Source organism: Dendrobates tinctorius, unplaced genomic scaffold (genome assembly GCF_039654945.1).
Source record: "Dendrobates tinctorius isolate UK_male_01 unplaced genomic scaffold, ASM3965494v1 ptg000107l, whole genome shotgun sequence".
Classification (NCBI taxonomy): Eukaryota; Metazoa; Chordata; class Amphibia; order Anura; family Dendrobatidae; genus Dendrobates; species Dendrobates tinctorius.
This window is the reverse complement of record NW_027361775.1, coordinates 4,167,644-4,195,247: the sequence shown is the minus strand read 5'-3', so window position 1 is coordinate 4,195,247 and position 27,604 is coordinate 4,167,644. Positions and strand designations below refer to the sequence as shown.

Sequence of the window (27,604 nt, the reverse complement as noted above, 5' to 3'; positions counted from 1 at the left end):
ATGGGAGCAGCCCAGGGGCTCTGACTATCTCGAATTACCCCCTTCTGTAGCATCTGAGTCAGCATGCCTTTCACCTCCTGGTACATTTGGGGAGGAATTTGATGGTAACGCTCTCTTATAGGCGCAGCACTTCCAGTTGGAATCTCGTGTGTGATTGCCGTTGTGCACCCAAAGTCATCCTTGTGTCTCACGAACACATCCTAATATCTTCCCAACAAAGCCTTCACCTGTTGTACTTGCTGCAGTGTGAGTTGAGTCTGCTCAGCTCTCATTTGTTCCAGGATTTGGCATCCCTCCTTCAAATGTCGTGTGTCAGGTGACAAAGCAGTGTCCACTGTCACCATTCAAGGATCCCCTTGTTTGACAGTCAACTGTACAGCCTGTGGTGATATCAACTTTTCTGGAATACCCAGGACGTAAGCCACTTCACTAGTGGAGGTAGTGTGATATCCTTTTCCCCAAAATTCACACAGCGTACAAGAACTGCTCCGTCATGCACCGTAACTAACATCCACACCACAAGTATTCCTGGCAGTAACTGATCAGCATTACTCGGCTCAATCTGAACCTCTACGCCTTCCATGGGGGTACATGCTCAAATGGGCAGGGTAAGCACTGTTTGACCTGGCAACAGGACTCTATTGATCAAAGTTGGGGCAATTACTTTCCCCAGTGTCTTTCCATCACTAGAGGTATCTTGAGTTGGGCCTCCCCAATCAGCTGCTGGAAGACACTCGTCTGGGGTGTGTGGGTACCCCACTGTTTAAGGAACCTGTCTGGGGACTCATTAATAAGAAGACTTCCGAACTCTCTTAGCACATTCATGCCTAGAGTGACAGTATGTTCATTACTCGCCTCTCTGGCTTTCAGGATCACTCCTTTTCTCTCTAAGTCTTTCCCACAGACCACCATATTCATCCAGACCACCCCTGCGAATGGGATGGGCAATTGATTGGCAGTCGTGAGCTTGATCACCGGTCCCCTTTCAGGCCACACCGCTTCAGTAAAGTGCCGACGGAAGTATGCTTCGGGGATTGTGGTCACCTGTGAGTCCGTATCGACCAGACAGCATACAGGTCGACCATTCATCTCTGCCCAAATGAGGAGGCACATGAAAACAATATTTGTGGGACCTATAGAACTCCTTCTTAAAAGTACAGGCTCCAGGCAGCGTCCCCCAGACTCGGAGCCCCCTAATTTAACGGGCGGTGTTGGATAGGCCAATCCCAATCTGGTGCACCACCGGGCTACGTGTCCTACTTCTCCACAGTTGTAACACATGGGGGGTCCTTCTCTATGGGACCTTCTCATCTCATGGCTGGGGACAAGCTCACGTCAACTTACAGGCAGGCTTGCAGCTACTACGGGTACTTTCTTTGAATCAGCCATATGCCATCTTTGTGATGGCATTCTGAAGTTCCTGCAGTGCATTCATAAACTGGGTCATCATCTCCTCCTCTCTTTGAACTCGGCCAAACAGGAGCATACGTAGCTCCCCTACGTTCGTGGGGTCCCCATGCGTCTCCTCAAGTATGAGCAAAACTTTCTCTAGGGTGTCTCTCACCTGTGGGGACCGCAGCATGAGTCCCTGGCCTCCCTATCTAGTGCCAATCTAGCCACTTCTGCTTCTAGGGCCAGAGACATGGGATGCATCCCCATCATCCCCCTTATACGCTCAGTCCAACTCCACAGCATAGTGTTGCTCCCAGTGAACTTCGGAAGATTATTTTACATGGCCCACAGGGAGATACTGGATTTAGGGCCCCTAGGGGGAGAGTTAGGGTGAAGGGCAGAACTGGGAGTTTGGACAGGGAAGAGCAGGAACAAACGAAAGTTCGATAGGAATAAAAAGGCCAAAACTTATCAGTTCAGTCTGTAGTCTTCTTAATTGCAGCGTCTCAGTTCTCCAACAGTAGCGCCGACAACAGTGGCACGTGACGTCTCGGAGATGACTGTAGAGAATGTGGGTCCAATCCAACGGAGTGGGTGAAGAGTCTTTGAAGGAAGTGGGGACTTCCCGCAGTCACAAACACCAAACACTGTGCTCAGTCCAGTACAAGGGACTGGAATGAGACTTTGCTTCGTGGTGTATGCAGCTACCTGGCTAAGAGGCTCTGGCCTAGTCACCTGCTTCTCTGCATCGGGGGCACGTTACAGTCTGGTTTCAACTGGGAGTCACCTTCCGACACGGAGTGTAGAGGGGAACTGGCAGTCTGTCATCCACCTACAGTGGACCTGTGCAGAGGGGATCTGTCAAGTCGGCTTGCGCAAAAGGAATGCTCTGCTTTCAAAGCCAACACTGCGACTGACTGACCACTAAGCTTTCCCCCCTGGACCACCTTCTTTTTCCGCGCATGGCGCTTTTTAACACGGACCTGCCTACCACAGTCATATGCAAGAGTCAGTCCTTGTCTGAAAGTCTTCCTCCCTGCAACGTTGGTGACAGTCCCGGTAGTTTTGGAACCGGTGTGACAGAGGTATACCCAATGTTGTTCTTCCTCTTACACTAACACAGTCTGGTTCACTTGGCCATAACAGAGCCTGGTGCAATTTGCCCTAACACATCCTTTTGCGGAGCGCCCTAATAAAGCCTGGTGCAGAGTACTTTAACACAGCCTGGTGCAGACTACCATATTAGCCTGGTGAAGAGTGCCATAACACAGCCTGGTGCAGAGTACCCTAATATAGCCTGGTGCAGACTACCATATTAGCCTGGTGCAGAGTGCCCTAACAAGTCATAGTTCAGAGTACCCTAGAAGTGTAATAATCGGCTGGGCACTTTCTATTCTCTGCTGTGCACTTTTTTGGGGTTAAAAAAAAAAGAGCATCAAATAAGCGATGTGGCCTTGGTGCTGCTGGTTATAGTGGTGTAGCTGCTGCAGGGAGAGGTCTTTCTGTGCTTGCTTCGTACCCAAATGAAACACCTTCCTCTGATGTACACAAGAAAAGAATACAAAAACATAATGATAGGGAATTTAAATTGTGAACTCCAAGGGGAACAGGAAATCTGCTTAATTTCGTAGGCCCAAGAACCGCAGAACAAATGACGAGGCCATAATATGTTGAGGCGGTTTCAGATTGAATGGCTGAGAGGACCTCCAGTTTCTTTGCATTATATTCCACCCAGTCCACTGGTGAAAGCACAGAGTTAGCACCCACGGATCATGGGCATCTGTCATCCACCTCACCCCCTTGCAAATCTGACAAGCAATCTTAGCCCCAAGTCATGCATCAGTCACTTCTGCTTTTTGATGACTCCGCTGGCTGGGGTTGCATGGGTTATCCAACTGGCCTTTCCTCAGAAGTGGAATTGATTGAATGCACTCATGCCCCACCACTTGTTTAGTTTGAGGATGAGTAAGAGTAAGGGCTAGTTCCCACTGTCAGCGGACCATCACAGCACATCTCTGATGATGATGATGATGATGATGATGATGATGAAACACAAGTGCCAACTGCTGCGTCTTTCTGCATTGCATAGACCGGCAAGGAGGGTAGGGGTGAGGATTGGAATGAAGATGTTGCACACATGTAGTGAAGGACATCTGTGTGACATGTGTAGTTTGGAAGAAGAGGAGATTTTCACACTGCCCCAGTTCAATAGCAAAAGAGGAAGCAGGTTGAGAAAAAGAAAAAGAAAGTACCCCACTACCTACACACAAGCCATGGCCCTGAATGACAGCTTTCAAAATTCCTGGCTTTTGAAATGCTGCTATTTCAGCTTATGGAGATTGACAGTTTTAAAAAACTGATGGCGGTGGCTGTACTTCAGTATGTGGTTCCCAGCCACCACTACTATTCCAGGCCAGCCATCCCTGCACTGCACACACATGTTGCAGGCAAAATCAAGTGTGCACTACGCCATCAGTGGCAAGGTCAACATAACCACTGATATGTGGAGCAGTAATCTCTGAAAGGGAAATTATATCACCCTAACTGCCCACTGGGTAAATGCAGTGGCAGCCGGGCTTGAGGCAGAAGGCATTCTGACACATGTCCTCCCACCAATGCGGATTGCTGAATGTTTCTCTGAGCATGTTGCCTACTCCTCCTACTCCACTTCCTCCACCACCTCCTCATGTGGTCAGCGTAACACCTGCACCACCAACTTCAGCACAGCCAGGGGAAAACTGCAGCAGACTGTTCTGAAACTCATTTGTTTGAAAGAAAAATCCCTACACCACGCATGAGCTGTGCATGGGGCTCAAGCAACAGACTGATGAGTGGTTGATGCCGTTAAACCTCAGGCCCGGCCAAGTGATGCATGATAACGAGCAAAATCTGCTAGCACCTTTGAACGTAGACTGTTTGACACACATCCCTTGCCTGGTGCATGTGCTAAATTTGATGGTGCAGAGCTTCCTTTAAATTCACCCATATACATATGATAGAGGTGCTGCTGAAAGTGCAGGCCATCCGAGAATGCTTTTGGCATTCTTACCGTGCTGTTCATCTGTCTGCGCTGTAGCTTCACTCCTGTCTTCCCTCACTGCCTCATATGTGACTTACCCAAAAGGTGGAACTCCACCTTGCACATGCTACAGAGACTGTGCAAGCAGCAGCAGGCAATAGCGGAGTTTCAGCTGCAGGACACACTAGTGAGTTGCTCTGTGGAACAACACCACTTCATCACAAATGAGTGGGCCTCCCTGCGGGATATGTGTGCCATGTTACGCTGCTTCGAGTACTCCACCAACATGGCTAGCACTGATAATGCCAGCATCATCCTTACTATCTCACTTCTGTGCTTCCTTGAAAAAGGCGGTGGTACAGGAGGAAGAAAAGGAGAAACAGGGACCATTCACACTATTATAAAGCAAGTCGTCCACTAGTGGCCAGGTACACAACCCTCCAGCCAGATTGACAGCTTTGGAGGATGAGGATGAGAAGGGGGAGGAACTGTGTGCACAGCAGGGTGGCACACAAAGCAGCTTACAGGCATCACTGGAACATGGCTAGAAGGATACAGAGGACCCAAATCATACGCCTTCCACCGAGAACAGCTTTTCGTTGTCTCAGCCTGGCACATTTGAGCTAATTCATGCTGCTGTGCCTGCTCAATGACCGCCGAGTTGCCCAGATTGCTACCAGTGTTGATTACTCTGTGGCCACCCTGTTGGATCCCCTCTACAAGGACAATGTACCACCCTTACTTCTTTCACTTTAATGAGATTGGAAAATGTGGGAATACAAGCACACGCTGTTCAATGCACTACTGATGGCATTCCCAGCTAACAGCGGCTCAGTCACAGAACAAGGCAGAGGAGAAGGAAGTCACCAATGCAGCTGGGTCACTGGCTCCACCTTGAAAGTGATAGTTAGCCTGGCCAAAATGTAGAAAACCTTCCTCAGAAGGAAGCCACGACATCCGGCACCACTGTCACAATCCATTTTTGAATGCGTGGCAGATCTGGTTCAACTATAATTTAAATGTAGCTTTTTTCCTTTCAGGCCAGCAGGGGTTAATGTAAGTTTCCCTTGCTAGCAGCGTGCTGTAGCTGCTGAATTGCTAGGTCAGCTGACGTGGGTGGTGACCACTCTCACCATTCTTTAAATGGTCACCTGATCCATCAGCTGACTGTTGCTAATAGAGTTTGGAGACCAGGTGATGAGTGAGGAGCTCTCTAGTGTCAGTGTGTATTAGCTGTTTGAGGTCCTTGTTCCATATCCTCTGCTGAGTGGAGTTTGCAGCAGTAGCTTGGAAGCTAAGTATTGTGTTCATACCTTGTTTATCTCTTGTTTGTCACTACCCCCTGTGTTGTACCATCTGCAATGATGAGGCTAGCACCCTTGTCAGCCAGTACTCTAGCCAGGGAAGTGTGAGGTGATAGTGAGGGACGAGATTCGTGATGGCGGCAGGAGGAAGGACCTGCTTTGTGCATTAGGGGAGTACAGGGACAGGCTCAGATTGGAGCCCAAGAGGTGTACAATCCATCATTCTCCATGGGTAGGGCCTTCTTTCCATTTCTATCCCCATTGTTGGTGTTTGTTTTGTCATCTGTTGGACTTAACTGAGTCGGTTTCATGACAACCACCATCTGATACGATCCGCATTAGCATGAGGCAGCATTTCAACAAAAGGGTGATAGAGAATGTGTCCACAGGTCTTCACGTGCTGATTGATGAGTCTGCCCCATTTAACTACTAGGTCTCCAAATTCTACACATGACCTGAGCTTGGCAAGTATGCCTTGGTTTCGCTGACATGTCATGCAGCAAGTGTACTGTTGGAACGTGTGTTTATCAGGGCTGGTAGTATGATCACAGACAGGTCCATACGTCTGTCCATAGCCAACATGGGCAAGCTCACATTCATTAAAATGAACCAGGCGTGGATCTTAGAGGAGTCATTTACCTTAAAAATAAAATTAAAAAAAAAAAATAATAATAACAGTGCTGACTACCTCCTTCTCCTCTTCCACCTACATTGTCAAATCTACCTCCATCTCTTCCTCCACTTGGACCTCCACCTCTTGGTTCAAGATTATTATTTTTTATTTTTTTTAATTCTATATAATTTTTCCTGACCACATTTGTTTGCATGGCAATTGTCCTGCTCTTACCCCTATTTTGCTTCCTTTTCAGCCCCTTATTCCCTACTATGAACATTTTACAGCACAAATGTTTCTCTAGGGTTCAGATTCAGGGTCAAGTTCGGGTCAAGTTCTGATACCTTAACCAAACTTTGGACTACTTTTCAACCAAACTCAACAAGCCTGAATATCCACGGGTCCACTCATCCCTAGTCCTGGTTTCAAATCCCACAAAAGGCAACATTTGCATAGCGCTTTTATGTTCTCCCCATATTTGCATGGGTTTTCTTCCGGGTACTCTGATATCCTCCCATACTACAAAAGCATAGTGATAGGGAATTTAAATTGTGAGCTCCAATGGGAACAGCTATGATGATGTCTGTAGAGCGCTGTGGAATATGATGGCGCTATATAAGCAAACCATAATAAATAAATAATAAGTAAGCAAAATGGTCTAAAACAAGACGGACGGGGACAAAGAAAAAATCATAACCAAGTTTGAAATACGAGGATAGATGACGTCAAGTCCATGAGGCAATGGCAAAGACATACCATGTTTGGAAGATTTAAATAGAGTGCTGTGAGCACAAATTGACAGCAAATCCATTCTGCTAAGGGTCAAATGGCCAGCTCCAGTGACATCCCAGCAACACCATGACTGACAGCAACAACCTTATTAAGTATATTGCCAGGGAATTACACATTGCTCATCGTATGTATGGTCCAAAGTATTTGCTCTGTGGCAATACTTTATGAGGATGATTACTGTCCCCTCTGATATCAGCAACATAGTATTATCAGCTGACAATATGGAAGAGAGGTGGCACTAGGACAGAAAGGTTTGTTAAGACAGAAAAAAAGCAAAGGGGTAAAGTTTAGGTGTCTGTTTTACAAGGTTAAAGGTTCCACATTTCCAAGCAGCAGAGACTTTCCATCATTCTTCTGATAAATGGGATGCAAGTGAATGTGTATATTATACCGGTCCACCTATTTCAGTACTGTTTGTCTCCGATAGCATGACTGACGACGGAACATTTACTGCAGGTACTGAGAATAATGTTGGCTTACTGTCTGCGCTAGCAATTCACAATAAAGGTCCTGCTTTAATAACAGGTTAGCATTCACAAAAAAAGAAATACAGCACAATTAAACTAGAAACCATCTGGAAAACTGTGGTCAGTTTTGAAGAATGAAAGATATTATTTGTTTAATGCTTTGTGAGTCTCTTTCCGTTAAGTAAATATATCTAACCGTAAAAACAAGCTATAAATACACAACTGTCACATGTTATTAAAATGTATCTGCACATACCCGAAAGTGATGATAAAAAGAAAAGTAAGTGCACATAATATGTAATCACTTATATCCTTTCTAAAATAACTTGTTCTGTTTATCAACCTTGACATATGCCAAGCATTTCAAATATAAGAAATTATAATATAATTACGAAAATTATTGTCATATGTTTTACATCAAGAGCGAGGGGTTCAAAATTACCACATTCCAAACAATAGACGGCTTTTCACAGATTAAATTGATGACAGCTTAAACTGGATCAGAAGTACTGAAACTGTTTGTAATAATGAAAGGCATTGAACCAATGTGCCCACTTTTAAAGAGCTACATATGGAATATTTTGTCTAGCAAACGAGATCCAGGGGGTTGGCAGAAAAAGTCCCCTGCTCATACTTGAAGAAGAATAAAGGAATGCCAGTGAAATCTCCTGGCATAAGTAATAAGTCATCAGTGTAGCCTGACTTTTAGATAAAAATCAGTTTAAAGTACAAATAAATAACTAAATATTTGCAGTAAAAGCAATGTTTGTGAAGTAAATGAAAATAAAAATGTTTTGCATTTGTAGATTATTGTTGTAATCAGGTATTGCATCAGTTTATGTCAAATGTTAGCAATTATATTTCACATTATTATCTTAAAGAGTGACCGACATTTTAATTTTTATTTCCCAGATCTATAGTACATGTGGAAATAAGAAACTCTGTAATATACTTTACCAGGGAAATTTGCTTCCTCGGGTTCAGTTTTTTGTACCTCAACTGATCACAAATGATGGAAAAAATTGAAAAATTAATTGGTTGTCATCTGTGTTTTTTAGCCTTTTCTCCTGATGAACACATCAGTTTGAATTGGCTGGATTGCATAAAACATTGCTTTCAAGCCCACAGAAAAGGGCCTGGAGGAGTCCAGCGTAACAATTGATGGGCTGAACAGGTAGGAAAAATCCCTTTAAAGGGAATGTCACCTCAATTTGGCACGGTATGTAAATGAGTTTTGTCCGGTCCGATGGGCAGTGTTGTGGCTCCTTCCCTCCACCCCTCCTTGGCTGCTGTATGCAATCTTTCTTGGAATTTCCGTAGTTGTTGTCCAGATTACGTGCGTGCGCATTGCAATATCCTATCCCGCGTGTGCAGTATGCTTTGCCTAACTGCGGGCAAAGCCAAAAAGCACTTGTGCACATGCGCCGGTGAACTACATCCTGGAAGTATTTCACTGCCATTTCTGTGTTCCGGGACAAAGTTCACCGGCGATACCTTTTAATGGCTAACTGAAAAGATGGTAACAAATTGCAAGCTTTTGAGACTACTCAGGTCTCTTAATCAGGAAAAGACTACTACAACGTCTGAAGAATGCATAAATATGTGATTCTTCAGACGTTGTATTAGTCCAGCCTGATGAAGAGACCTGAGTAGTCTCGAAAGCTTGCAATTTGTTACCATCTTTTCAGTTAGCCATTAAAAGGTATCAACCACAACCAAGGACTCTCAATCTAATATATAAAGCTCAATGTGGGTGTGTATGTATGTATGTATGTCCGGGATTGGCATCCGCACCGTCACAGCTACAGCCGCAAAATTTGGCACAGTCACATGTCTGGACCCCGAGAGCATCACAGGCCATGTTGTGAGGCAAAATTTTAACCCCGCGCATTCCAATTCACCAAACAATTTTGTCCCTATCTACATAATGGGGAAAAAGTGAAAGGAAAAGTGTTGGAGGCAAATTGACAGCTGCCAGATGTGAACAAGGGGGACTTACAGTAAAGAATGAGAGCGATGGCGCCAAAGAGTATATACCATACAGTTGCTAAGGTGGGGCCCTGACATGGGATACTCATCACACACGGGGATATGAACACACACACAAAATGCGCCACACACTACCATGTGCTTCAAAACATACCACCCTCAGCACACATTTCACCACACATACACCAACCTCACCACATAAAAGTCGAAACACAAAAGTTGCCACTCAAAACTCGCCACGCTGTCCCAGAGCTGTTTAAAAAATGAAAAATGAGCTGTGATTGGTTGCTATCAGCAACAGTTTTCTTTGTAGACATTTGTGGTAACTGTGGCCTATTATTCTTATCATTTCTATGGTGTTATTGTCCTTCTGTAAAGTTGGAAATAACACAATTTATTACCGTGCCAACACAGACTACCCAGGCAACGCCGGGCTCTTTAGCTAGTTCTAAATATTTTTCAAAATACAAATACAAAATTTACTTTCATCTGAGAACAACATCTGGGACCAATGAGCAATGGTCCAGTTCTTTTTCTCCTTGGCCCAGGTGACATGCTGGCGTTGTCTATTGGTCATGAGTGGTTTGACACAAGGAATGCGACACTTGTAGCCCATGTCCAGGTTATGACTGTGTGTGGTGGCTCTTGAAGCAATGACTCCAGCAGCAGTTGTGAATCTCTCCCTAATTTTTGAATGGGCTTTTCTTAACAATCCTTGCAAGGCTGCAGTTTTCTCGGTTGCTTGTGCATCTTTTTCTACCACACTTTTTCCTTTCACTCAACTTTCCAATATGCTTGGATACAGCACTCTGAACAGCCAGCTTCTTTAGCAATGACATTTTGTGGCTTACTCTCCTTGTGGAGTCTGTCAATGACTGCCTTCTGGACATCTGTCTGCAGTCTTCCCCATGATTGTGGAGCCTACTGAAACAGAATAAGGGACCTTTTTAAATCCTTAGGAAAACTTTGCAGCTGTTAATTATTGTTAATTATTCTAATTTACTGAGATAATGACTTTTGGGATTTCATAAACAAACAGAAATAAACAGAAATAAACATTAATCATCAACATAAACAGAAATAAACACTTGAAATAGATCATTCTGTTTGTAATGACTATATAATATATGAGTTTCACTTTTTGTATTCAAGAACTGAAATAAATTAACTTTTTGATGATATTCTAATTTTGTGAGAAGCACCTGTAGAAGGAAGCCCTATCAGGTACAAACAGGTGTTAAAATTAAATTGCAGACATAAAACCAACATATCATGCACACATCGTATATACATGGGTGTGTGAATGTAGACATTTACAGAACCACATTACAAATGTCATAGGGATAATCATATTAAAATTGGATATAAGTTTGTTTTTTGGCACAGACTTTATACAATCTCCGAATATATGTGTATGAAAAAGAAAGAAGTGTGCAATAATCATGTTAATATAGATAGAATAAATCTGGTTTCTTATACAAACCTTTAGGGAATATTGTATTAAGTTTTAGCATCCAATGTGCCTCCTGTTTAAGGAGGATACTTGTCCAATCTCCTCCATTAGGCTAGGGTCACACTTGCGAGTGCATTGCAAGAAAGTCGCACAAGTCTCTTGCATCAATACACGGTACTGCCGCCGGCGGTTCGAACCGGAGCGTTCAGCTGCATATAAAGACATGAAGACATTTATATAATTTATACAATATGATTTTCTGGATTTTATTTTTGATATTCTATCTCTCAATGTTAAAATTAACCTACTCTTAAAATTATAGACTGTTCATGTCTTTGTTAGTGGGCAAACTTACAAAATCAGCAAGAGCTCAAATAATTATTTCCTTCACTGTATATGCGGCCCATATACCCAGTCGACTTTGAGACCCCTATTTTAGAGTATATACAGTATGAGAATAGTCAATTTTGAAACAACTAAATTTTGACACCAGTAGAAGGACAATTTTGTTTTTTTTATTTCAAGCCAGCGAAAATTCACTCCAACCATCAGCATTACACAGTATATCACAAGAATAGATGAGGAAACCCGTGGATGTTCAGGTATGCCGAAGAAAATCAATGGGGACATGAAATTCAGGGCTTTAAAATTGCTGTAAAATGGTCATAGTCAGGGTTTTGGGGGCTGCAGAAGGAAGCTAAATGGGGATAATAGCAGGACAATTGCCCTGCAAAAATAAATTTGGATAAGAAAAGGACTTAAAGGGGTTCTTTCACCATAGCAATCATGACAAAATAGGAAGTAAATGAATAGCATAAAAATTTTAACGGTGCTCTCAAAAAGACTAAGACTTGCTTCTTCCAGTCCAGCAAAAACTATCGCCCGCAGAGCATGGCCCAGAGCATTTTTCCCTTTTAAAAGAAAAATTTGGCTTGGTTTTGTAGTTTTTTTTTAAAAATCCGTAAAACCGGCGCAATAGTCTGCAACATTATTCCCAGATTCCATATGTGAGTTTGAAAGGCAAGCAGGCATCTTCTCCATGCTGCTCCCATTTAGTTTTAGCTCTTTCCAAGTCCATTTCAGCTTTTTTCTCATGCCCCCAGACCTGTTTGTTGGGTTCAGCCGAACAATATTTGGCATTCCCATTGACTTGCATTGGATTCATTATTCAGTATGAATACACGGATATTAGAAATTATTCATGCCAATTTTCCCGAATCCGAAAATATTTTACTATTTGATCAGGCCCGGATTGATAACCTGCCTAACTTGGCCGCTATGTATTTGTCCCTTGTGGGCTGCTGGCTGGCGCAGCCCACTCATCTGGCCGCTTGCCAGCTGATGCGGCAGCCACCAGCCTGTTTTTTCTGCCGCCGGCCCTTTAAATCTGCAGGCACGGTGGCGGTTTTACAGGTGTGCGCATCAGTCAGTGACAAGTGGCAACAAGTCTGGGGGGCACGCTAGGGGTTAAGAACGTGCGACGTGATGATGCATGTTGGACGCTCTTTGAGGGCAAAGAGAGCGCACTCTGCTCTCTTGTCCATGGCTGCAGCACTAACATATCAGGCATCCGGAGGAGCTCCTACCCAGCTGAGTGCAATGATGCAATCGTAGCGGCAGCAGTGTGTTCAGTGACGCCGGGAGGTCTAGTTGGGTGAATGAGAGACTGAGATACTCCCAAGCAGCCCGGAAACACTTTAAATTAAAATACATCAGCCCCAGCACAGGCTGTAATACAGGTGCTGGGGCTTGGGGGGCCTGCCTGGGCTGATGATGTAAATACAGGGGCTGGGGGGCTGCCTGGGCTGATGATGTATATACGGGGGAGGGGGGCCTTCCTGGGCTGATGATGTATATATGGGGCTGGGGGGCCTGCCTGGGCTGATAATGTATATACAGGGGCTGGGGGGGCCTGCCTGAGCTGATGATGTATATACAGGGGCTGGGAGGGCTGGGCTGATGATGTATATACAGGGGCCTGGGCTGATGATGTATATATAGGGGCTGGGAAGGCCTGCCTGGGCTGATGATGTATATACAGGGGTCTGGGCTGATGATATATATACAGGGGCTGGGGGCCTGCCTGGGCTGATGATGTATATACAGGGGCTGGGGGCCTGCCTGGGCTTATGATGTTTATACAGGGGCCTGGGCTGATGATATATATACAGGGGCTGGGGGGCCTGCTTGGGCTAATGATGTATAAACACGGGCTGGGGGACTGCCTGGGCTGATGATGTATATAGAGGGGCTTGGACTGATGATATATATATACAGAGGCTGGGGGTCTGCCTGGGCTGATGATGTATAAACAGGGGCTGGGGGGGCCTGCCTTGGCTGATGATGTATATACAGGGGCCTGGGCTGATGATATAAATACAGGGGATGGGGGGCCTGCCTGGGCTAATGATGTATAAACAGGGGCTGGGGGGCCTGCCTGGGCTGATGATGTATATAGGGGTCTGTGCTGATGATATATATATATACAGGGGCTGGGGGGCCTGCCTGGGCTGATAATGTATATACAGAGGCTGGGGGGCCTGCCTGGGCTGATGATGTATATACAGGGGCTGGGGGGGCTGAGCTGATTATGTAATACAGGGGCTGGGAGGGCTGGGCTGATGATGTATATACAGGGGCCTGGGCTGATGATGTATATATAGGGGCTGGGAAGGCCTGCCTGGGCTGATGATGTATATACAGGGGCCTGGGCTGATGATATATATACAGAGGCTGGGGGCCTGCCTGGGCTGATGATGTATAAACAGGGGTTGGGGGGCCTGCCAGGGCTGATGTATATATAGGGGCCAGGTCTGATGATGTATATACAGGGGTTGGGAGAGCCTGGGCTGATGATGTATATACAGGGGACTGTACATGATGATGTGGGGAGGGGGGATAAAGGGGGACTGCACATGATTATGTGGGGAGGGGGGGTTAAAGGTTGACTACACATCATGATGTTGAGTGAGGGGTTAAAGGAGGACTGCACATGATGTGGGGGTTGAAGGGGGACTGCACATGTTGTGGGGGTTAAAAGCAACTACAAAGGATGACATGGTGGTAAAGGGGACTGTACAAGATGATGTGGAGAGGGGGTTAAAGTGGGACTGCACATGATGATGTGGGTAGGGGGTTAAAGGGGGACTGCACATGATGATGTGGGGAGAGGGGTTAAAGGGGGACTGCACATGATGATGTGGGGGTTAAAGTGGGACAGCACATGATGAAGTGGGAGGTTAAAAGGGGAGGGGGACTGCACATGATGAAGTGGGGGATTAAAGGGGAACTGCACATGATGATGTTGGGAAGGTGTTAAAAGGAACTGCAAAGAATGACATGGGGTAAAGGGGACTGTACATGATGAAGTGGAGGTAAAGGGGATTTTACATGATGAAGTGGGGGGAAGGGGACTGCACATGATGAAGTGGGGGGAGGGGACGGGAGACTGCAAATGATGAATTTAGAGTGAGGCAAGAGGGACAGCAATTGAATTGAGGGTGGGGAGAGCAAATGATGATCTGGGGAGAAAGCAAATAATAATGAATTTTGAAGGTGAGGGAGTAAATGATGTATTGAATGTTGGGGTAGAGCTGTTGATAATGAATAGAGAGAGGGTGGGAAAGAGAAGAATGACAATGAAATGGGGTGAAAGGGGCATGTAAATATGAGTCAGGGGAGCAGGAGGTACATAGTGGGGAGTGTTGAGTATGCAGTGACTGGTAATGAATTGGGGGAAAGAGTACAGGTGCTAATTAATTAATATACAGTGGGGAAAAAAAGTATTTAGTCAGTCAGCAATAGTGCAAGTTCCACCACTTAAAAAGATGAGAGGCGTCTGTAATTTACATCATAGGTAGACCTCAACTATGGGAGACAAACTGAGAAAAAAAAATCCAGAAAATCACATTGTCTGGTTTTTTTTTCATTTTATTTGCATATTATGGTGGAAAATAAGTATTTGGTCAGAAACAAAATTTCATCTCAATACTTTGTGATATATCCTTTGTTGGCAATGACAGAGGTTAAACGTTTTCTGTAAGTCTTCACAAGGTTGCCACACACTGTTGTTGGTATGTTGGCCCATTCCTCCATGCAGATCTCCTCTAGAGCAGTGATGTTTTTGGCTTTTCGCTTGGCAACACGGACTTTCAACTCCCTCCAAAGGTTTTCTATAGGGTTGAGATCTGGAGACTGGCTAGGCCACTCCAGGACCTTGAAATGCTTCTTACGAAGCCACTCCTTCGTTGCCCTGGTGGTGTGCTTTGGATCATTGTCATGTTGAAAGACCCAGCCACGTTTCATCTTCAATGCCCTTGCTGATGGAAGGAGGTTTGCACTCAAAATCTCATGATACATGGTCCCATTCATTCTTTCATGTACCCGGATCAGTCGTCCTGGCCCCTTTGCAGAGAAACAGCCCCAAAGCATGATGTTTCCACCACCATGCTTTACAGTAGGTATGGTGTTTGATGGATGCAACTCAGTATTCTTTTTCCTCCAAACACGACAAGTTGTGTTTCTACCAAACAGTACCAGTTTGGTTTCATCAGACCATAGGACATTCTCCCAAAACTCCTCTGGATCATCCAAATGCTCTCTAGCAAACTTCAGACGGGCTCAAACATGTACAGGCTTAAGCAGTGGGACACGTCTGGCACTGCAGGATCTGAGTCCATGGTGGCGTAGTGTGTTACTTATGGTAGGCCTTGATACATTGGTCCCAGCTCTCTGCAGTTCATTCACTAGGTCCCCCCACGTGGTTCTGGGATTTTTGCTCACCGTTCTTGTGATCATTCTGACCCCACGGGGTGGGATTTTGCGTGGAGCACCAGATCGAGGGAGATTATCAGTGGTCTTGTATGTCTTCCATTTTCTAATTATTGCTCCCACAGTTGATTTCTTCACTCCAAGCTGGTTGGCTATTGCAGATTCTGTCTTCCCAGCCTGATGCAGGGCTACAATTTTGTTTCTGGTGTCCTTTGACAGCTATTTGGTCTTCACCATAGTGGAGTTTGGAGTCAGACTGTTTGAGGGTGTGCACAGGTGTCTTTTTATACTGATAACAAGTTTAAACAGGTGCCATTACTACAGGTAATGAGTGGAGGAAAGAGGAGACTCTTAAAGATGAAGTTACAGGTCTGTGAGAGCCAGAAATCTTGATTGCTTGTTTCTGACCAAATACTTATTTTCCACCATAATATGCAAATAAGGGTGGTTTCACATTAGCGCTTTTTAAGCGCACGCACGGCCGGGGGTAGCTCCGCCCCCGAGCCGGCTCTCTGCCCGGCGTGCCCGCCCCTTGCTTGTAGCTCCGCCTCCTATTGCACAGCGGCGCCTGCGATCGGCGCACCCTATCTTTGTCATAGGGTGCGCAGATCGTGCGCAGGCCGTGCGCTAGTTGCGCTTTGACCTGCGCTGCGCACTTTTGAAGGTGCGCCGTGCGCGCCAAAATCAAACTTTAAGGATTTTGGCGCGCACGGCGCACCGTCAAAAGTGCGCAGCGCAGGTCAACGCGCAACTAGCGCACGGCCTGCGCACGATCTACGCACCCTATGCTAAAGATAGGGTGCGCCGATCGCAGGCGCCGCTGTGCGCTAGGAGGCGGCGCTACAAGCAAGGGGCGGGCACGCCGGGCAGAGAGCCGGCTCGGGGGCGGAGCTACCCCCGGCCGTGCGTGCGCTTAAAAAGCGCTAATGTGAAACCACCCTAAAATGAAAAAAAAACAGACAATGTGATTTTCTGGATTTTTTTTTCTCAGTTTGTCTCCCATAGTTGAGGTCTACCTATGATGTAAATTACAGACGCCTCTCATCTTTTTAAGTGGTGGAACTTGCACTATTGCTGACTGACAAAATATTTTTTTTCCCCACTGTATTTATTAGGTGGGGAAAGTGGCTATGTATAGCTAGAAAGGGCTCAGTGGTATATTATAATTTATATTTGGAATGGTAGGTTGCATAATAACCAATTATGTATTAATGGTGGGTGCATATCTGTATTCAGATGTGTAGTGTAGAAGAAAGGAAAAAAGTGGGGAATGTGCTATGGAAGCCGTGCTCTAGGTAACTATGTGTTATTTTATGCAGAGATGAGTCCTGGCTGGAAGAGGTGATGGCGGTCTGCGCTGCATGAAAAAGAAAAGCAAAGATGAAGGACTTCAACTAGAGACGTCACTGATGAGTCAGTGTGTTACCTGTACACTAACGCTATACACTGTAGACTGTGTACAGAGCTCCTGTGTATAATGTCACCAGTGATCACTATAATATCTGTACACTGACACTGTATACAGAGGTCCTGTGTATAATGTTACTGGTGATCACTGTATTACCTGTACACTATATATAGAGGTCCTGTGTATAATGTCTCAAGTGATCACTGTACACTGTACCTGTAAACTGACACCATATACTATGTACAGAGCTTCTGTATATAATGTCACTGGTGATCACTGACAGTAAATACAGAATTTCTGTGTATAATGTCACTTAGTATTGTGGTTTTTTTTTATTAATGATCAGTATTGTAGTATTCAGTCACTATGTGGTACTATGTGGTCTGGTCATAGTGTGGTGATATTTGTTCCTTGAATGTGGTACTGTATTATTTGAGCACTATGTGGTCTGGTCATGGTGTGATGGCATTTGTCCCTTGAATGTGGTATTATAGGTCACTATGTGGTGGCATTATTTGGTCTGGTCATGGTGTGACAGTATTTGTCCCTTGGATGTTGTATTAATGGTCATTTTTAAAAAATGTATGTGACTCATTCCCTTAAAGAAAATACATAAAAATATATTAATATTTAATAAGTTAGAATAGAGTAGGGTCTGGCCAGAAGAGTCTACCGTTTCGTGGTGGCGGCTTAAAAAATCTTTTGGCCAGAACAAAAGCTGCTGGCTATGTATGTGATCTGGTGTTTGATGGGAACTGTTAATATCTGATTGATGAGGATGTGGTGGAGAAGCTGAGTTTTTCCAAGAGTGAGCCGTGAGACTGTGGAAGGTTTGAAGGGTGTAGGCGGAGCTGGGGTAGTGTCTGGGCGGAATCTCAAGGATGCCCAAAAATTTTGACAGTATGGGGCCCCAAAATTCCTAGTGGCAGCCCTGCTGCTCAGTACCACTTTTCCTGTCCTGTATATATACACTGCACAGTACCACTCCTTTCCTGTTGTTGGGGAGGTGACATTGGTCTTTGGGAGGGTTAATATTGGTTTATTATTTCAGGAATACTATGGGAAAATAAAAAATACCGTATTTTTCAGACTATGACGCACTTTTTTTCCTCCCAAAATGTTGAGGGGGTGCGTCTTATATTCCAGATGAACCGGCTATGGTGGGGAGGTGGGGGAGCGGCATTGGCAGAGCAGTGGGTTACAGAGGCAGGAGCCGGCTGCTGCAGTTAACTCCTGTGCCTGCTGCTAAAGAGAAATGAATTTTCACTGCATTCCACCCCCATGGGCTTGGAGGTCAATGAATATTCATTTCTTTATAGCAACCCGGTATGATTGGCCCCATCCTGGTCCTGGTATGATTGGTCCCATCCTTATTCTGGTATGATTGGCCCCCACCCCCATCTCGGTATGCATGGCCCCATCCTTATCCTGATATGATCCTTTCCTTATCCTGGTATGCATGACCCCATCCAAGTCCTGGTATGCATGGCCCTCATCCTGATCATGGTGTGCATGCCTCCTCATCCCTGGCATACCAGGATAAGGATTGGGCCATGCATACCAGGACTGGGATGGGGTCAATCATAACAGGTAAAGGATGGAGCCCTGCATATCTGGATAGGGATGGGGCCATGCATACTTGGATGAGATGGAGACCCTGCATACCAATATAGGGATGAGGGCGATCATTCCTGCCAGGAAAAGGATGAGGTGGACCATTCCTACCAGGATATGGAAGAGGAGAAATGTGTACTAGGATGAGAATGATGCCCTGCATACCAGTATAGGGATGGGGCCCTGCTTACCAGGATAGGGATGGGACCATGCATACTAGGGCGAGATGGGGACCCTGCATATCAGTATAGGGATGAGGGTGATCATTCCTGCCAGGATAGGGATGACGAAGACATGCATATCAGGCCAGGGATGAGGAGGCATGCATACCATGATGGGGATGAGGGTCATGCATACCAGGATAGGGATGAGGGAGCCATGCATACAAGGATAGGGATGAGGGGGGGCCATGTGTATCAGGATGGGGATGAAGGGACCATATTTACCATGATAGGGGATATTAAGTACAGAATTTAACATCTTTTTTGCTTCAGTTTTTTCCCCTAATTTCCTCCTCTAAAACCTAGGTGCATCTTATATTCCGAAAAATATGGTGTATATATTGGAAAACCCATTTAAATGGATTATGCCAAGTAATCCCCTATCATGAGACCTATGTAGTCTCTGGGGTCCGACTGCTGAGACCCCCATGATCCCGAGAATCGGTGCGCTAAAGAAGAGGTCGATCACAAGCACTGCAGCGGCTTTCACACATGGCACTTCAAATAGCACCTTTAAGAGGCGTGTTGAAGGGCATGACAAAATATAGCAAAATCCACTGATACGGTGTGGGGGGAGTGTTATAGTATGTGGGCTGGTGGGATTTGTGTGGCAGGGCTGCTTTTTTGTCCCAGTCCGGCCCTGTATTTGATCATCACTAGTAACAACAAATTTCACGCATAGAGCTTGCTTCCACATTATCCCACAGCAGGTGATAACAAATAAGTCCATAGGTGAGAAAAATGAGGAATTAGCATGTGTTGTTGCTATAATAGAGAAAACAAATTGTGTGTATATACATATATATATATACTGCTCAGAAATAAAGGGAACACAAACAGTCTGTTGCAAATGGAATAGCATTCCCCTTATTTTTTGAGCAGTATATATATATATATGTGTGAACAATGACAAAGCAAAGTCCAGCAATAACGTGAGCAATCCAGGATGCTGTTAAAAATTTTTTTCTTTTTATTCATAAATCCATTAAAATGCAATGGTCCAAGCAGTTCAAAACAGCAATAACGCAGGAAAGTCGTGCAGATAGGACTATCTGTACGACTTTCCTGCATTATTGCTGTTTTGAACTGCTTGGACCATTGCATTTTAATGGATTTATGAATAAAAAGAAAAATTTTTTTAACAGCATACTGGATTGCTCACGTTATTGCTGGACTTTGCTTTGTCGTTGTTCACATTTGTATGGATGGACTCCTACATCCAGATCCGGGCACAATGGAGTTAACCAGGTCAGCTGAGGTTCCAGGTGGTTCACAGGAGTGAGCTGGTCTACATTTTTGGATTTATACAGTGGGGAAAAAAAGTATTTAGTCAGTCAGCAATAGTGCAAGTTCCACCACTTAAAAATATGAGAGGCGACTGTAATTTACATCATAGGTAGACCTCAACTATGGGAGACAAACAGAAAAAAAAATCCAGAAAATCACATTGTCTGCTTTTTTTTCATTTTATTTGCATATTATGGTGGAAAATAAGTATTTGGTCAGAAACAAGCAATCAAGATTTCTGGCTCTCACAGACCTGTAACTTCTTCTTTAAGAGTCTCCTCTTTCCTCCACTCATTACCTGTAGTAATGGCACCTGTTTAAACTTGTTATCAATTTAAAAAGACACCTGTGCACACCCTCAAACAGTCTGACTCCAAACTCCACTATGGTGAAGACCAAAGAGCTGTCAAAGGACACCAGAAACAAAATTGTAGCCCTGCACCAGGCTGGGAAGACTGAATCTGCAATAGCCAACCAGCTTTGAGTGAAGAAATCAACTGTGGGAGCAATAATTAGAAAATGGAAGACATACAAGACCACTGATAATCTCCCTCGATCTGGTGCTCCTCGCAAAATCCCACCCCGTGGGGTCAGAATGATCACAAGAACGGTGAGCAAAAATCCCAAAACCACGCGGGGGGGACCTAGTGAATGAACTGCAGAGAGCTGGGACCAATGTAACAAGGCCTACCATAAGTATCACACTACGCCACCATGGACTCAGATCCTGCAGTGCCAGACGTGTCCCACTGCTTAAGCCTGTACATGTCCGGGCCCGTCAGGAAGTTTGCTAGAGAGCATTTGGATGATCCAGAGGAGTTTTGGGAGAATGTCCTATGGTCTGATGAAACCAAACTGGAACTGTTTGGTAGAAACACAACTTGTCGTGTTTGGAGGAAAAAGAATACTGAGTTGCATCCATCAAACACCATACCTACTGTAAAGCATGGTGGTGGAAACATCATGCTTTGGGGCTGTTTCTCTGCAAAGGGGCCAGGACGACTGATCCGGGTACATGAAAGAATGAATGGGGCCATGTATCGTAAGATTTTGAGTGCAAACCTCCTTCCATCAGCAAGGGCATTGAAGATGAAACGTGGCTGGGTCTTTCAACATGACAATGATCCAAAGCACACCGCCAGGGCAACGAAGGAGTGGCTTCGTAAGAAGCATTTCAAGGTCCTGGAGTGGCCTAGCCAGTCTCCAGATCTCAACCCTATAGAAAACCTTTGGAGGGAGTTGAAAGTCCGTGTTGCCAAGCGAAAAGCCAAAAACATCACTGCTCTAGAGGAGATCTGCATGGAGGAATGGGCCAACATACCAACAACAGTGTGTGGCAACTTTGTGAAGACTTACAGAAAACGTTTGACCTCTGTCATTGCCAACAAAGGATATATCACAAAGTATTGAGATGAAATTTTGTTTCTGACCAAATGCTTATTTTCCACCATAATATGCAAATAAAATGAAAAAAAAACCAGACAATGTGATTTTCTGGATTTTTTTTTTCTCAGTTTGTCTCCCATAGTTGAGGTCTACCTATGATGTAAATTACAGACGCCTCTCATCTATTTAAGTGGTGGAACTTGCACTATTGCTGACTGACTAAATACTTTTTTTCCCCACTGTATATATATATATATATATATATATATATACTGTATATATATATATATATATATAGTGGTGTAGTGACCACTGTGTCTGCTAGGGTGCGTTGTGTGGGAGTCCCAGGATGAACGGATAGCCTTGTCCAGAGTGGTAACAGGAGCAGGGTGCTAAAGGATTGTTATGTATCTCAAGGTGGGTGGCTTTGGGATGGAGGCTTGCTTATGTGCTGATCAGCTGAGCTGATCTTGCATTCCAATGTGTCAGGGGGAAGTCTCCAGGTAGCTGGTGAGACGGGCAGAACCAGTTACCTACAAACCCACCCGGGGGGTGTGTTTAAGAACGCTATTGTAAAGTGTGTATTAGTGGTGGAAGGACCTGTGATGAGGTCATAGCCATGTGACCTGGTGGGCGTTGCTATGGGCCATATAAGGTGGCCAGGGTAGGTCACATGGAGTGAATGCTGGGACCCGGTCGGTCCATTTGGAAGGTCTCGCCGGAAGATGTGTAAGCCTTCCTGAGTGCCTGTGTGCATAATGGCTGCACGTGTCTGACAGTTCCCCAGGGAGAGGGAATGATCTTCTGCACTGAGAAGCAGCTATGAGAAGGTAACCCTGAGAGAGGATATAACTGTGAGGCTCGAGAGCCTGTGTGCTGGACATTGCACAACCTGTATGACTACAGGATAAACAGAGTGAAGCTCTGTCATGGACGCTATGCTGTTTATATGAACTTTCTGTTGTTGTTCCTGGCTTATGATGCCTAATAAACCGCATGGATTGTTATTGTTTCATGGAAATCCCGTGCCGGATGTGATTTATTGGCTGCCAAGCGAGTGTCCCCTACCCGAGTCACAGCGCTACCTTACAATGTATATATATATAGTCCTTCAAAAAAAGAAAGCAGCACACCATATAGGTTTCAATAAAGTGCTATTTTAATAGCCCATGAGACTATGTGCCCAAGCAGCAACGTTTCGGTTCAGTGAGTGTGAACCTTTTTCAAGCAATGCTATATGGTGTGCTGCTTTCTTTTTTTGAAGGACTATTTAGAGGTTTGGTATGTACCTGGAAAGCTTGAACCTGGATTTTTTGCTTTTTTGTGCTGCTTTTTCAACTTTTTTCTTTATATATAAATATATATATATGTATATACACATATACTGTATTCATATATACGGTGTATATATATTGTGGTGTAGTGACCACTGTGTCCGCTAGGGGGCGCTGTGTGGATGTCCCAGGATGAGAGTATAAGCATTTCCAGTGTCCTGATAGGTGTCGGATACTGAATGACCGTTATGTATTTCAAGGTGGGTGGCCTTGAGATGGAGACATATGTGTGTGTGGATAAGCAGTGATACGGCTGAGGTGCTGTTTCAATGTGTCAGGGATCAGTTACCTACAAATCCACCCAGGGGTGTGTCTAGAACGTCATACTAAAGAATGTATGAATGCTTGTAGGACCTGTGATGAGGTCATAGCCATGTGACCAAGTGGGCGTGGCTATGGACCATATAAGGTGGCCAGGGTAGATCACATGAGATGAATGCAGGGACCTGGTTGGTCCGTTTTGGAAGACCCCGTCTGGGAGAGATGGGGGCTGTCTTCCTGACAGCAAGGAACGCTGTGTTGAATGGCTGAACATGCCTGATGATTCCCTGGAGGGAATAGACGTCTGCAGCATGATGAAGGAACTATGAGGAAACATGACATTATTGCACCTGTTCTTGGACACATGGCATCTGAGCATCTGGCCTCCTGATGAGCCATAAAGGGCGAAACGCGTAGAGGCGTGAATTAACCCATGACGGGTGGTGGGCTACACAGATGAGTATCGCTGTTGCAACTCTGTGTTTTATATAAATATGCTGGCAATGAGCTGGAAAGTGAAAGTATCTATCTGAGCCATGAATGAAAGCTAATGGGCATTAAGCCGCTTATGACAGTAAATGTATTGCTAACACAGTGGAATATCTCGGCTGCAAATCTATGTTGGCTGTGTTTATGACAGCATGAATCTATATGTGAGCTATTTAAAGACAATTGGGCATTGCTGGCATTTGTGAAGTGAAAGTGTTTATCCAAACCAGGGTTGAAGCTATTGGGCATCAAACTGTTTATGAACAGCAATTATACTGACAATAGAGTTGACAACTGCGGATATAACCCTATGTACACCGCTGACATGATAATATGGCAGCCATTGGGCATTAAAAGAGAGTGTTTATCTCTAGGTGGTACTAGTTAGAGTCTAGTGATTGTGGTATTTTTTGAGAAATTATCTGATGACCACAAGATCAATAACAGTTCATGTGTGAAAATAGAAATACTTCCTTCACAACTTTACCCTGAAGCCACCTGTTAATGTGGATTGAATGTGTTCTATTGTTTTTAACTATAAGGGATACAGGGCCCTTCTTAGAGCAGTAGTTTATTGTCTAGAATTAGGGGTCCCTTTACGATTGGGTAGAGGGCAACCCTAGTGGCTGCAGGGTGTATCAGGGTCCCTAGGGACAGTCATCATTGAGCGGGGGCGCCATAACGTCCCCCCTAGGGTGCCAACCTCCGCGGCCAGGCAGTTGTGAGCTCAGGATATCTAATAGGGATTCCTAGTTGTTCCCTTATTGGGGTTTTGTTTGAACACTTTTGGTTTTGATTTTTGTCACGTTTTGTTTTTGGTGCCTAACTAAGTTTTTTTCTTGGTTATTTTTAACTTAATAAAGTATCATTTTTAGGGGTATGTTCTTATGATTTGATTCTAGACCCTTGTGTAATATTCAGGAACTATGAGGAAACCCTGACGTGGGTGAGATAACTGAGGCTGAAGAGCCTGTGTATGCATATCCTGTGTGACCACAGGGATTACAGAGCTGAACTCTGTCATGGACGCTATGCTGATGTTATGAAGTTGATGTTGCTGCTGTGGGTTTATGATGCTAAATAAACCGCATGGACTATGATTGTTTATGGAAAACCTGTGCTGGATCTGGTTTTGTGGCGGCTAAGCGAGTATTCCCTACTTGAATAACAGTGCTACCTTACCATTGGTGGAGAATGCTATGGGCAGTGTTGTAGCCTTGTTGCTAGGAGCAACGGAAGAGGACTGCAAAATTCGGTTGCTAAGGGCAATGGTTTCCAAAGCACATGGTGCAGTGCTGGCAACGCTGAGCCAGGAGGGCTAACGGTCGTGAAAGCCGTGTGATATACTAGCAGCAGGTCAGTGGAAAAGACTTATAGGATACCTCTGCGGTAGAGGGGTCCGAGAACCTGCGAGGCCAGCAGATGACGGCCGTGAAAGCCATGTTGTACTGACCGGGGTCAGTGATAAAGAGACTGTGAATTGTGATAGGGTGCCTCTGCGGATATGAGGTACTCGAGGACTTGTGTGGCCGACACAGGTAACGGACAGGTGTTCATGTTGTACTGACCTGGGTCAGTGGGAAAGACTGTGTACCTGGAGGGTTCAGTGAGCAAGGTCCTGAAGGGTCAGTGTTGGGAGGTTCTGGGAGAAGAATCAGATCCATGGAGCACGTGGTATGACCTTGGACCTGGTGAGGTGTGAGTGTTGGGCAGTCTCAGGAGGAGACGGATGTCCTGAAGAGAACCAGCTGAACCCCTGGACCTGGTGAGGCTGGTGTGTTGGGAAACCCTGGGAGGAGGGTTGGCTCCCTGAATAGCACCCGGTGCGCCCTGTGTGTTGGACGGTCTCAGACAGAGATGGAACATCCTGAAAAGCACACAGACAGGACACATGAGTTTTGTGTGGTGTGTTTTTTTTTTCTTTTCTCAACTCAGCCTGCAGTGGCTCAGTGGGAGTCAAGAAGTTGACAAGCAGCTTCCTGTAACTCGGCGGGGTTACGAAGGGGACAAGTGGCTTCTGGTAACTCGGCGGGGTTATGAAGGTGACACCAGCAGCTGTGTGTGAATGGCAGCCGGTGGTGTCGAAGATTGGTGACAGCAGGAGCTGTGGTGGTGCCAACAAGGACTTGTGTGGTATCGTAAGAGACATAAACTGTGTGGTGTGAACTGTGATCTGAGAAGACCGATATAACGGACATGGGGAAATTCCGAAAGGGGGCAGTGGCCCAAATCGGGGTGGTAGCCCAAAAGTGGGTGGAGTCCCAGAGGGGGGCAGTGACCCAAGTTGAGATGGTAACCCAAAAGGGGGTGGAGTCCCAGAAGTGGGCGCCGACCCAAACTGGGGTGGCCCAGAAAGGGGCCGGTGTGTCAAAAGAGGAAATGGCAGCACTGGTTGCCTCAGCGGGTATGTCTGGGGAACCGCAGTGTGTGTGTATGCCCTTTGAGGAGTGCGGCATGTATTTTCTGGATAATGATGGGCCACAGGTGTGTACCGCGATGCTGCACACGGGGTCACGGCGAACTATGCCGTACACATAGTAATGTTAGAGGGGACCAAAGGTGGTGAGTGCGAAGGGGGCGGAATACCACGGGACTTAGTCTATGCCTTGGAGAGGGGCCGGGACTTTGTTTTGTTTGATAGAAAGAACACCGTGAGCACAACTCGAGATGGTGCTAAGGTTAGGTTCCCAAACCGTTAAAGCAACAAATATAAACCTAGCACTCAACTTAAAGATATTCGCAAGGCAGTTTATTGTAGTACACGAAAAATGACGTTTCGGTCAATGTGACCTTCTTCAGTTACTACAAGGGTAAATATAATTACAAAACAAAATGTCATATACAACAGAAAAGATAACAAAGGAAAAAAACAAAAACAAAGGAAAACAGAAGTATATACATACAATAGAAAAAAATTGGTCATACAAAAATAGGATAAATTGGTCGCAGATAACACCTGGTATCCCACACTGCCCATATCACGCCAAATAGTTTAGAAGGAGCCATAGAAAATATATAGCAGCAATCCATAAGAATGTGAAACATACCATGCGGTATATAGATTGTGTAGAGCTTATAGGCATCTATCAGAAAGGACGATGGTGCTTTAATCATCTAAAAAACAAGATGTGGTGAAATGGAGCGTATGATAGTAGTTGTGAATCATGTAGCAGGAGAAAAAAAAGGTACTTACTGAGGAGAATAATCTCTCTAAGGTAATGAGCTGTGGAGGATATAGCGAGTGGGAGCATTATTGCAATTTGTGCATAAATAGTATCACCTCCCCTGTGAATAGGTACAAATCAGTGCTAAGTATTTACCTTGTCAGTATATAGGAGAGGGGCAAACGTGCCTCCAGATGCGGTGTCCACCGGCCATCTGATCCTGCATGCAGACATGCAGGTTTAAAAAGGGGAGGGGGAGGGATACTTAGTGGTGGGCGGCCAATGGGAGCTGTAAGCTCCAGTAAACAGGAAGTGACTAACAGGAAGAATATGGCCCTGAGTTCCACAGTATACAGAGCTTGCTTTCCACCAGAATAAAGACATAATACCAGCTCAAAATGCGGAGAAACACATGCTAATGATAGCGGTTATGTGTGGGGATGCTATACATTGTTGGTAGGGAGATTGGAGAGCAGAATTCAAGAGAGAAATTAACATATAAATGACCATAGCCTGGTCAATAGAAATACATTGAACAGGGTGGGAGTGAGCAGACAATGGTCCCTGGGTGTCGGGATTATGTTAATTGAGACACAGTGCAGAGGTCCGGTGATATGCTAAATATCTTTATTGTGATAATT

The 27,604-nt window shown here is 45.1% G+C and overlaps 1 long non-coding RNA gene across 1 annotated transcript; it reads right to left on the bottom strand.

Annotated features, from left to right (window-relative positions):
* Positions 1-9,258: 9,258 nt before the first annotated feature.
* Positions 9,259-27,205, bottom strand: LOC141100764 (uncharacterized). Its single transcript, XR_012234763.1, has 3 exons — positions 27,120-27,205; positions 11,060-11,238; positions 9,259-10,500 (listed from the first exon to the last, which is right to left on the bottom strand). It is a non-coding gene; the product is annotated as an uncharacterized lncRNA (long non-coding RNA).
* Between the last annotated feature and the right edge of the window lie 399 nt (positions 27,206-27,604).